Source organism: Triticum dicoccoides, chromosome 2A (genome assembly GCF_002162155.2).
Source record: "Triticum dicoccoides isolate Atlit2015 ecotype Zavitan chromosome 2A, WEW_v2.0, whole genome shotgun sequence".
Taxonomy (NCBI): Eukaryota; Viridiplantae; Streptophyta; class Magnoliopsida; order Poales; family Poaceae; genus Triticum; species Triticum dicoccoides.
This window is the reverse complement of record NC_041382.1, coordinates 680,538,058-680,551,036: the sequence shown is the minus strand read 5'-3', so window position 1 is coordinate 680,551,036 and position 12,979 is coordinate 680,538,058. Positions and strand designations below refer to the sequence as shown.

Here is a 12,979-nt window from a genome sequence, read left to right as displayed (position 1 = left end):
CTTTATATACGGAGGCACGGGGCACCCCTAGAGACACAAGTTGATCCACGTGATCATATTCTTAGCCGTGTGCGGTGCCCCCTTCCACCATAGTCCTCGATAATATTGTAGTGGTGCTTAGGCGAAGCCCTGCGATAGTAGTACATCAAGGTCGTCACCACGCCGTCGTGCTGACGGAACTCTTCCCCGACACTTTGCTGGATCGGAGTCCGGGGATCGTCATCGAGCTGAACGTGTGCTAGAACTCGGAGGTGCCGTAGTTTCGGTGCTTGATCGGTCGGGCCATGGAGACGTACGACTACATCAACCAAGTTAACGCTTCCATTGTCGATCTACAAGGGTACGTAGATCACACTCTCCCCCTCTCGTTGCTATGCATCACCATGATCTTGCGTGTGCATAGGAAATTTTTTGAAATTACTACGAAACCCAACAGTGGTATCCGAGCCTAGGTTTTATATGTTGATGTTATATGCACGAGTAGAACACAAGTGAGTTGTGGGCGATATAAGTCATATTGCTTACCAGCATGTCATACTTTGGTTCGGCGGTATTGTTGGACGAAGCGGCCCGGACCGACATTACGCGTACGCTTACGCGAGACCGGTTCTCCCGACGTGCTTTGCACATAGGTGGCTTGCGGGTGACAGTTTCTCCAACTTTAGTTGAACCGAGTGTGGCTACGCCCGGTCCTTGTGAAGGTTAAAACAGCACCAACTTGACAAACTATCGTTGTGGTTTTAATGCGTATGTAAGATTGGTTCTTGCTTAAGCCCGTAGCAGCCACGTAAAACTTGCAACAACAAAGTAGATGACGTCTAACTTGTTTTTGCAGGGCATGTTGTGATGTGATATGGTCAAGACATGATGCTAAATTTTATTGTATGAGATGATCATGTTTTGTAACCGAGTTATCGGCAACTGGCAGGAGCCATATGGTTGTCGCTTTATTGTATGCAATGCAATCGCCCTGTAATGCTTTACTTTATCACTAAGCGGTAGCGATAGTCGTATAAGCATAAGATTGGCGAGACGACAACGATGCTATGATGGAGATCAAGGTGTCGCGCCGGTGACGATGGTGATCACGACGATGCTTCAAGGATGGAGATCACAAGCATAAGATGATGATGGCCATATCATATCACTTATATTGATTGCATGTGATGTTTATCTTTTATGCATCTTATCTTGCTTTGATTGATGGTAGAATTATAAGATGATCTCTCACTAAATTTCAAGATAAAAGTGTTCTCCCTGAGTATGCACCATTGCCAAAGTTCGTCGTGCCCAGACACCACGTGATGATCGGGTGTGATAAGCTCTACGTCCATCTACAACGGGTGCAAGCCAGTTTTGCACACGCAGAATACTCAGGTTAAACTTGACGAGCCTAGCATATGCAGATATGGCCTCGGAACACTGAGATCGAAAGATCGAGCGTGAATCATATAGTAGATATGATCAACATAGCAATGTTCACCATTGAAAACTACTCCATTTCACGTGATGATCGGTTATGGTTTAGTTGATTTGGATCACGTGATCACTTAGATGATTAGAGGGATGTCTATCTAAGTGGGAGTTCTTGAGTAATATGATTAATTGAACTTAAATTTATCATGAACTTAGTCCCTGATAGTATCTTGCTTGTTTATGTTAATTGTAGATAAATGGCCCGTGCTGTTGTTCCTTTAAACTTTAATGCGTTCCTTGAGAAAGCAAAGTTGAAAGATCATGGTAGCAATTACACGGACTGGGTCCGTAACTTGAGGATTATCCTCATTGCTGCACAGAAGAATTATGTCCTGGAAGCACCGCTGAGTGCCAGGCCTGCTGCTGGAGCAACACCAGATGTTATGAATGTCTGACAGAGCAAAGCTGATGACTACTCGATAGTTCAGTGTGCCATGCTTTACGGCTTAGAATCGGGACTTCAACGACGTTTTGAACGTCATGGAGCATATGAGATGTTCCAGGAGTTGAAGTTAATATTTCAAGCAAATGCCCGGATTGAGAGATATGAAGTCTCCAATAAGTTCTATAGCTGCAAGATGGAGGATAACAGTTCTGTCAGTGAGCATATACTCAAAATGTCTGGGTATAATAATCACTTGATTCAGATGGGAGTTAATCTTCCAGATGATTGCATCATTGACAGAATTCTCAAATCACTGCCACCAAGCTACAAGAGCTTTGTGATGAACTATACTATGCAAGTGATGAATAAGACTATTCCCGAGCTCTTCGCAATGCTGAAAGTTGCGGAGGTAGAAATCAAGAAGGAGCATCAAGTGTTGATGGTCAACAAGACCACTAGTTTCAAGAAAAAGGGCAAAGGGAAGAAGAAGGGGAACTTCAAGAAGAAAAGCAAGCAAGTTGCTGATCAGGAGAAAAAACCCAAGTCTGGACCTAAGCCTGAAACTGAGTGCTTCTACTGCAAGCAGACTGGTCACTGGAAGCGGAACTGCCCCAATATTTGGCGGATAAGAAGGATGGCAAGGTGAACAAAGGTATATGTGATATACATGTTATTGATGTGTACCTTACTAGAGCTCGCAGTAGCACCTGGATATTTGATACTGGTTCTGTTGCTAATATTTGCAACTCGAAACAGGGACTACGGATTAAGCGAACACTGGCAAAGGACAAGGTGACGATGCGCGTGGGAAATGGTTCTAAAGTCGATGTGATCGCGGTCGGCATGCTACCTCTACATCTACCTTCGGGATTAGTATTAGACCTAAATAATTGTTATTTGGTGCCAGCGTTGAGCATGAACATTATATCTGGATCTTTTTTAATGCGAGACGGTTATTCATTTAAATCAGAGAATAATGGTTGTTCTATTTATATGAGTAATATCTTTTATGGTCATGCACCTTTGAAGAGTGGTCTATTTTTGATGAATCTCGATAGTAGTAACACACATATTCATAATGTTGAAGCCAAAAGATGCAGAGTTGATAATGATAGTGCAACTTATTTGTGGCACTGCCATTTAGGTCATATTGGTGTAAAGCGCATGAAGAAACTCCATACCGATGGACTTTTGGAACCTCTTGATTATGAATCACTTAGTACTTGCGAACCGTGCCTTATGGGCAAGATGACTAAAACACCATTCTCCGGTACAATGGAGAGAGCAACAGATTTGTTGGAAATCATACATACAGATGTATGTGGTCCGATGAATGTTGAGGCTCGTGGCGGATATCATTATTTTCTCACCTTCACAGATGATTTAAGCAGATATGGGTATATCTACTTAATGAAGTATAAGTCTGAAACATTTGAAAAGTTCAAAGAATTTCAGAGTGAAGTTGAAAATCATCGTAACAAGAAAGTAAAGTTTCTGCGATCTGATCGTGGAGGAGAATATTTGAGTTACGAGTTTGATCTACATCTAAAACAATGCGGAATAGTTTCGCAACTCACGCCACCCGGAACACCTCAGCGTAATGGTGTGTCCGAACGTCGTAATCGTACTTTACTTGATATGGTGCGATCTATGATGTCTCTTACAAATTTACCGCTATCATTTTGGGGTTATGCTTTAGAGACGTCTGCATTCACGTTAAATAGGGCACCATCAAAATCCGTTGAGACAACACCTTATGAACTATGGTTTGGCAAGAAACCAAAGTTGTCGTTTCTTAAAGTTTGGGGCTGCGATGCTTATGTGAAAAAGCTTCAACCTGATAAGCTCGAGCCCAAATCGGAGAAATGTGTCTTCATAGGATACCCAAAGGAGACTGTTGGGTACACCTTCTATCACAGATCCGAAGGCAAGACATTCGTTGCTAAGAATGGATCCTTTCTAGAGAAGGAGTTTCTCTCGAAAGAAGTGAGTGGGAGGAAAGTAGAACTTGACGAGGTAACTGTACTGCTCCCTTATTGGAAAGTAGTACATCACAGAAACCTGTTTCTGCGACACCTACACCAATTAGTGAGGAAGCTAATGATAATGATCATGAAACTTCAGAACAAGATACTACTGAACCTCGTAGATCAAGCAGATTAAGATCCGCGCCAGAGTGGTACGGTAATCCTGTTTTGGAAGTCATGCTACTAGATCATGATGAACCTACGAACTATGAAGAAGCGATGGTGAGCCCAGATTCCGAAAAATGGCTTGAAGCCATGAAATCTGAGATGGGATCCATGTATGAGAACAAAGTATGGACTTTGGTTGACTTGCCCGATGATCGGCAAGCAATTGAGAATAAATGGATCTTCAAGAAGAAGACTGACGCTGATGGTAATATTACTGTCTACAAAGCTCGACTTGTCGCAAAAGGTTTTCGACAAGTTTAAGGGGTTGACTATGATGAGACCTTCTCACCCGTAGCGATGCTTAAGTCTGTCTGAATCATGTTAGCAATTGCCGCATTTTATGATTATGAAATTTGGCAAATGGATTTCAAAACTGCATTCCTGAATGGATTTCTGGAAGAAGAGTTGTATATGATGCAACCGGAAGGTTTTGTCGATCCAAAGGGAGCTAACAAAGTGTGCAAGCTCCAGCGATCCATTTATGGACTGGTGCAAGCCTCTCGGAGTTGGAATAAACGCTTTGATAGTGTGATCAAAGCATTTGGTTTTATACAGACCTTTGGAGAAGCATGTATTTACAAGAAAGTGAGTGGGAGCTCTGTAGCATTTCTGATATTATATGTGGATGATATATTACTGATTGGAAATGATATAGAATTTCTGGATAGCATAAAGGGATACTTGAATAAGAGTTTTTCAATGAAAGACCTCGGTGAAGCTGCTTACATATTAGGCATAAAGATCTATAGAGATAGATCAAGACGCTTAATTGGACTTTCACAAAGCACATACCTTGACAAGATTTTGAAGAAGTTCAAAATGGATCAAGCAAAGAAAGGGTTCTTGCCTGTGTTACAAGGTGTGAAGTTGAGTCAGACTCAATGCCCGACCACTGCAGAAGATAGAGAGAAAATAAAAGATGTTCCCTATGCGTCAGCCATAGGCTCTATCATATATGCAATGTTGTGTACCAGACCTGATGTGTGCCTTGCTATAAGTCTAGCAGGGAGGTACCAAAGTAATCCAGGAGTGGATCACTGGACAGCGGTCAAGAACATCCTGAAATACCTAAAAAGGACTAAGGATATGTTTCTCATATATGGAGGTGACAAAGAGCTCATCGTAAACGGTTACGTTGATGCAAGCTTTAACACTGATCCGGACGATTCTAAATCGCAAACCGGATACGTGTTTACATTAAACGGTGGAGCTGTCAGTTGGTGCAGTTCTAAACAGAGCGTCGTGGCGGGATCTACGTGTAAAGCAGAATACATAGCTGCTTCGAAAGCAGCGAATGAAGGAGTCTGGATGAAGGAGTTCATATCCAATCTAGGTGTCATACCTAGTGCATCGGGTCCAATGAAAATCTTTTGTGACAATACTGGTGCAATTGCCTTGGCAAAGGAATCCAGATTTCACAAGAGAACCAAGCACATCAAGAGACGCTTCAATTCCATCCGGGATCTAGTCCAGGTGGGAGACATAGAGATTTGCAAGATACATACGGATCTGAATGTAGCAGACCCGTTGACTAAGCCTCTTCCACGAGCAAAACATGATCAGCACCAAGGCTCCATGGGTGTTAGAATCATTACTGTGTAATCTAGATTATTGACTCTAGTGCAAGTGGGAGACTGAAGGAAATATGCCCTAGAGGCAATAATAAAGTTATTATTTATTTCCTTATATATCATGATAAAAGTTTATTATTCATGCTAGAATTGTATTAACCGGAAACATAATACATGTGTGAATACATAGACAAACAGAGTGTCACTAGTATGCCTCTACTAGACTAGCTTGTTAATCAAAGATGGTTATGTTTCCTAACCATGGACAAAGAGTTGTCATTTGATTAACAGGATCACATCATTAGATGAATGATCTGATTGACATGACCCATTCCATTAGCTTAGCACCTGATCGTTTAGTATGTTGCTATTGCTTTCTTCATGACTTATACATGTTCCTATGACTATGAGATTATGCAACTCCCGTTTGCCGGAGGAACACTTTGTGTGCTACCAAACATCACAACGTAACTGGGTGATTATAAAGGAGCTCTACAGGTGTCTCCAAAGGTACATGTTGGGTTGGCGTATTTCGAGATTAGGATTTGTCACTCCGATTGTCGGAGAGGTATCTCTGGGCCCTCTCGGTAATACACATCACATAAGCCTTGCAAGCATTGCGACTAATGAGTTAGTTGCGGGATGATGGATTACGGAACGAGTAAAGAGACTTGCCGGTAACGAGATTGAACTAGGTATGGGATACCGACGATCGAATCTCGGGCAAGTAACATACCGATGACAAAGGGAACAACGTATGTTGTTATGCGGTCTGACCGATAAAAGATCTTCGTAGAATATGTAGGAGCCAATATGAGCATCCAGGTTCCGCTATTGGTTATTGACCGGAGACGTGTCTCGATCATGTCTACATTGTTCTCGAACCCGTAGGGTCCGCACGCTTAAGGTTACGATGACAGTTATATTACGAGTTTATGCATTTTGATGTACCGAAGGTTGTTCGAAGTCCCGGATGTGATCACAGACATGACGAGGAGTCTCGAAATGGTCGAGACATAAAGATTGATATATTGGAAGCCTATGTTTGGATATCGGAAGTGTTCCGGGTGAAATCAGGATTTTACCGGAGTACCGGGAGGTTACCGGAACCCCCCGGGAAGTGTATGGGCCTTAGTAGGCCTTAGTGGAAGAGAGGAGAGGTGGCCAGAGATGGGCCGCGCGCCCCTCCCCCACCTTGGTCCGAATAGGACAAGGAGAGGGGGCCGGCCCCCTTCCTCCTCTCTCTCCTCCTTTCCCCCCTCCGCGAATCCTATTACAACTAGGAAAGGGGGGGAGTCCTACTCCCGGAAGGAGTAGGACTCCTCCTGGCGCGCCACCTCTTGGCAGGCCAGCCCCCCCTTTGAGCCTTTATATACGGAGGCACGGAGCACCCCTAGAGACACAAGTTGATCCACGTGATCATATTCTTAGCCGTGTGCGGTGCCCCCTTCCACCATAGTTCTCGATAATATTGTAGCGGTGCTTAGGCGAAGCCTTGCGACAGTAGTACATCAAGGTCGTCACCACGCCGTCGTGCTGACGGAACTCTTCCCCGACACTTTGCTGGATCGGAGTCCGGGGATCGTCATCGAGCTGAACGTGTGCTAGAACTCGGAGGTGCCGTAGTTTCGGTGCTTGATCGGTCGGGCCGTGGAGACGTACGACTACATCAACCAAGTTAACGCTTCCGTTGTCGATCTACAAGGGTACGTAGATCACACTCTCCCCCTCTCGTTGTTATGCATCATCATGATCTTGCGTGTGCGTAGGAAATTTTTTAAAATTACTACGAAACCCAACAAAGGATGCCTAGACGACGCCTAGAGAGGTACAACAAATGTGTCGAACGAGGAGGGTGCGAATTGAGGCAAGGCACGAGCAAGGCGGAGTGGAGGAGGATTTTAGTGGGCCGAGGTTGTCGAAGTCCTACGTGGCGGCATTTCGGACTCCCGCAAAGCCCCTTCCCTCTCCTAGTTTGCTTTCGACTTGCGGGAAAACGGATAGCCGGACACGTCGGCAGGCTGATCCGGGGACCATGTTGAATGACAAAATAAGTCCGATCATCTCGGTCCGGATGATTGTGATTTTAAGGGTCCGCGTTGGAGATGACCTAATATTTGCTCTCTCTCTCTCTCACCCCCTATCTCGCTAAGTTGTGTGATAGTGTGCGTGTGATAGCTGGCTGTGATAGTGTGTGCACGCGTGGTCATTTTCACTTTGTTCTCGGTGTCCTGTGTGGTTATATTATAAGCTATCGTGTAGCTTGGTGCGTGCTGATCAAAGTAAGCTGTTTGGTCTTAGTGGAAGGACTTGAGGTGTCGTATCCTCCTTTTTCTACTGCATGCACCCACACAAATTTAATATAAGTAAATGAATATCTTCAGAACAGAGAGGGAGGAAAGTAAGTGGCCGTAGTTTTCTCTCTCGAACTTTTACCTAACTGCACTCGATCATCCCCCAAAATAATAAGAGAAATAATTTCCGCAAAAAAAAGAGAGAAAGAAAAGAAAATGCATTCTCAGATCTAGACCATCGATCGATCTGCAGGTAGCTAGCTGCATTAAGATCGATCGTGTCCACATGACGCACAACATCATTGATAATGGAGAAGAGGACGGCCCGCTTGAATGACAGCGAGGGCGCACCTAATTTTTATGCCCACTCGTGTTACTTTTAAACACTCACTCGCTCACTCATAATGTTCTCAAGAACCATGGTTAGTCCTAGATTACTATTCTTGTCGCCGTAGTCACAGCCCACAGGGAGGTTACTGAAGATTCCTTGCATTGTTTGAGTTCAGAGTCACACGGAGTAGGATTTTTATGGGGCAAAAGAAACCATGTACAAAGCGAAAATGCTGAATGTAGGACGAGCTCCATGGAGGTCAAATTTTGCAAAACCCAAAATTCATACTTTTACGTCTCAAAATAATTTGAAAAACAAATATACATATACCTAGAGGCATTATGTATAGGCGTGTAAATTTGTCATGATGAAATGCGTTGAAATGAGGGTTGTGCAAAAAGAAAATGGGGCTTTTCAGCACATGCGCTGTTCATTGCTCAAAGTCCATGATTTAGTTTTTTTTGTACCTAGATACGATTTCACCTAATTCTGGGGCAAAGGACTTGAGGTGTCGTATCTTCCTTTTCGCAATTCACGGTATTTCACCGTGGAATTTTACACAGACATATATTACATCCTTATATACATGTATATATTTTTTAAAACATTAAATAAAAAGTTTGAACTTTGATTTTCTTTAAAGGCCTTCATGGAGCTCGGTCACCAAAACGCCCTACTTTATAGAAAGATCCTATATAATCCTCCGGAATGAAAGAATGTGCTGCCTTCTAGGATTCACGTGAAATTCCTATGTATGATTATTATTAATCGGTAAGGATTTCCTAGGAAATTATAATGCATCGCCAGATTTTAGTCATATCTTTGGAAAATTCTCATGCCTTAAAAATGCAGCTAATGCTGTCCAAACATATTTCAAATACCATCAAAACATTTCGTGCATCGACGTAAGGCTAACTAGACCGTCATTCATACACCTCTTGTGGTTTCAATATTTGTATTCCATTTCCCTGAACGCAGTTCCAGATGGTCAATTATTGACGTGTTATGTTTGAATTTAAGTTTTCTATAAAGTGGTGCAAAATACATATACAAGAATAATAAATAATGATATGATGCATGTTTGACTTTGGAAATGGCGGTGATCATATGAGAAAAAAAGAAAAAAAAACCATACTAGTTTCCCGATGATTGTTTCTTACACCATGTGTGCAAGTTGATATACACATGGTTTGGTAATTCTATATCGTATATTGACTTTAGCCTTTAAGAGTTAGGTGTTTGCAGTATGTTAAACATACTTTAGATGAGTACTAGGATTAGCACTAATCTAATTAGATACCCAATCTACTTCAAATGGACAGACAAAAAAAAACATTTGATGTGAGATCATCACGCACAGATCAGCTGATGGAATCGAAAGAGACACGTGGTGGCCGGCCGGTTTCACTCCCCTGACCCCACCAGATGCAACCGATTACTCCCAATCTATAATACCTAAATAGTTCATCTTCACTATTGTATTTCTCTCAACATGCAGCATATCCACCTCATCACACTTGCCACCTCAGCATTCTTTTAGTGACTTACAAGTGGGACCCAGCACTACATCAACCCTGCCACTTCAGCGTGAAGCACATGGCCAAGGGACCCACCACAACCTGGCCTCTCTCTGCCTCATTCATCGCTCTCGCAGGTCAAACCATCAAGCGCTCCTCTCCCCTCTCTACAATAGCGCAGGGCGACCCGGATTAATCTCCGCCGCGTGTGGCGCTCCTCTGGCACAACCGCCAGCGCGGGCCGCGTCCGCGGCTCACATGGAGTCCCCCTTGCGGCCTTGCCCAGACTAGGGTGGCTGGTCGGGCCGAGATAGGGGGCTCCTGACAGCGTTCGCGCCTGCCTCTGCCGACGCCGTTGGCTACCTTCGCTCCTCCTACGCCCCTACCGTAGCAGTCGCGCCCGCCGCTGACGACGCCGCCGGCTACCTCCCCTCCTCCTTTGTCCCCAGCCGGTATCCTTGGTGGCCTCGGTTGAGCGCTGATTCGTCCATTGCTCCCTGCAGATGGAAGATATGTACATGTCTAGAGGAGGCTGCAGCATGCGGTGGTGGCCTATGTTGGTCGGCGGAATCACACCGGCCACTGGGGTTTCACCTGGAAGGATGCTCTAGCCGCCGACTCTGCCATGGAGTGGACGCCGCGCCGGTCAGGTTCCCAGCCGGTTGACACGGCTTTCTTTTCGGCCTCGGATGGCTAGGCTAATGGTGATGCCGAGTAGGGCCTCGATTGACATCCATGGCTTCCAGGAGCATTGGATCGATCTCATCCCGTCGGCCCCGACTGATTCAGAGAGCACATTGTAGTTCAGCAACGTGAAGGAAGTTCTGTTCCTTTCCATTGGTGATGGATTTGTGGGGAACGAGACATCAAACTTTCAACTATGGCGAGGATATCTCTGGGGTTCAAGGTTCTTTTCTCTATGTTCGTATTCTGTCAGTATTTTTTTCATATACACTAACCACACAACCCACTACTTCAGGCCCAATGCAGCCCAGTGACCGTCCAATACTCTTTATCTTCCCCCGTTGCCATATAGGCCATGTAATAGCGCATGCTTCTATAAACACAACAATTGACGTTTGGCGCTCCCTCTCCTAATAATAAGTTAATAACTGAGATGGCGCTCCTCTTCCTCTCCCCACAGTCTTCACAAGTAACTGACGGATTGTTGTTTAAAGTATGTGCTCTGCCTCACCTTATTTCTCATTGTGCTCCAGCACGGCTGGGTGTCTGCCATAGCACTCCTACTGCAGCCATCCGTCAGCAACTACCTCCGATTTCCTCCAAATCCCCTATGACATGTTGCTACTTGCATCACAAATTGCATTTTCTTAGGTGGTGCCTGCTGGACGACGTCCAAGTGTTCATCTTCGCTGGTCTTCCAATCTCTGCATATATAGGTAACTTAGGCACCTATTGGTACGTTTAAACCTAAATTTAATTTTGCTTGATTGAATCTGTAACCTTTTTTCATAAACCTCCGTGCTTATTGAATCCCTCTGATCAAACTTATGCTTTCTGTGTGTAATGCTTCACAAAACTCCATGCTTATTGCATTCCTCTAATTAAACTACCAGGATGATGCCGACAGACCTACCAGGTATAACAACACTAACATGCCTATAATGCACATGATTTCATTATAACTAGATGAACTACATACATGCTCTCTTTTTATTGATCAGTTGGCTTAGCCCATAAGAGAATTATCTTATCTAGGTGTAGCTACAGGAACAAGACTGTAGTCTCCCCAAAAGACACAAGCAAGAGTATGTATTACTTCTCAGAGCCTACATAAAAAAATTCTCACAAGTATGAATTCTCTCCTTCAAATATTTACAATTCCAGATATTCTCCATATGCAGCAATGCAGAAAATAATAATCCTGCAACCAACTCTGAACATCCGGAGTAAACCAAACATGCAGAAAAATTAGGTAATCTGTATTGACAGTATGTACTTCAATTTTTAATTCCAGCCTTATTTGTGGTACTTGCAGATTAACAAAGTTACGTTTCACAACACATGCAGGACAACATCCGTTGTGCTACCGCTAAAAATAATCTTCGCCTTCCATTGTAATCCAGAAATGTTATCAAATGAAATACTTATGTTTCGTGCAACAACACATCTACGTATGATATTGAGTGCGACCACATGCATCTGCATGGATATATTATAAACAAATGCCACGACTTCAATTTCCCCTGCAACATGTCCTAATTTGTCCCGCTCAACTATGTATGTAGTGCTATCACTGTGCCAATGTTTAAAAAAGGTCAAATATTACATGCATGTGCCATACTAATAGTACCTACGTTGACTGCTTAATTGTCTGGTATTTTAAATCACAATATAAATACAATTTTGTGACTTTCTATACATTCAATGCTAAATTAGTTGTGTCTTAAAAAAATGTCTTTCCATTACCTCAAGACATCTATATAACACACCACCCATACCATTGTATCGCTACAAGTTCATCTTTGCTACCTTTAAATATTGACTGTTGGTAAGTACATGGACAACCAGCAGGAAGGCAACATGTATGACTATTATACATTTAAAGTTGTTTTCCGCTTCTCATTTTTGGCTTCTACCACAATTAAAAGCATGCATACCTATTTTCCTACAGGATGTAATCTGATGCACCATTAAATTTTCTGCCCCCTTCACCAACACATGCAATGAGGGAAACCAGATAAATAGAGGCGAAAGTGCTTTTGTGAGCTCGAGCTCACATGCACCCTTTGCTACAGTAAAATCAAAAAAATATTTAAAAAGTTCAAAAAAATCTGAATTTTTTGACAACAAAAATTGATGTGTTTTTCACGAAGAATACTATGAAACTGCCAACAGCCAACTCGGTCTTGAAGATGACACCACAAAGTGTCATTCATTCAGTGGTGACAAATTCATCTTTGAGTAGATGAAGAAAGTAATCCCACATGTTCAAATTGTTCTCAAAGGAAGGAGGCACTAGCTATGAGGAAATCTAAGCACATATTATGATATTTGTCCTTTCAAACTCTTATACAGCTATCAAATAATCAAGTAAAATAAATAATGTACTTTCATTGTCATTTCTTCATGTTTCACATAATGAAATTCCATCCAAACTATTGCAACTAATATTCCCGCGGCAACGCGCGGGGGAATTGTCTAGTTATATATGTGTGTGTGTACTTCTAACAAAAAAAGATGGAGCCT

General features: G+C 43.1%; 1 long non-coding RNA gene across 4 annotated transcripts; it reads left to right on the top strand.

The window, feature by feature from the left end:
* Positions 1–9,912: 9,912 nt before the first annotated feature.
* On the top strand, positions 9,913–12,022 carry LOC119356203. 4 transcript variants are annotated; one of them, XR_005171862.1, is made up of 4 exons: positions 9,913–10,676; positions 11,105–11,538; positions 11,635–11,705; positions 11,801–12,022. It is a non-coding gene; the product is annotated as an uncharacterized LOC119356203 (long non-coding RNA). The 4 variants fall into 4 exon arrangements; XR_005171861.1 differs by having other exon boundaries at positions 9,913–11,369; positions 11,489–11,538; XR_005171860.1 differs by having other exon boundaries at positions 9,913–11,369; positions 11,455–11,538.
* The last annotated feature ends 957 nt before the right edge of the window (positions 12,023–12,979 follow it).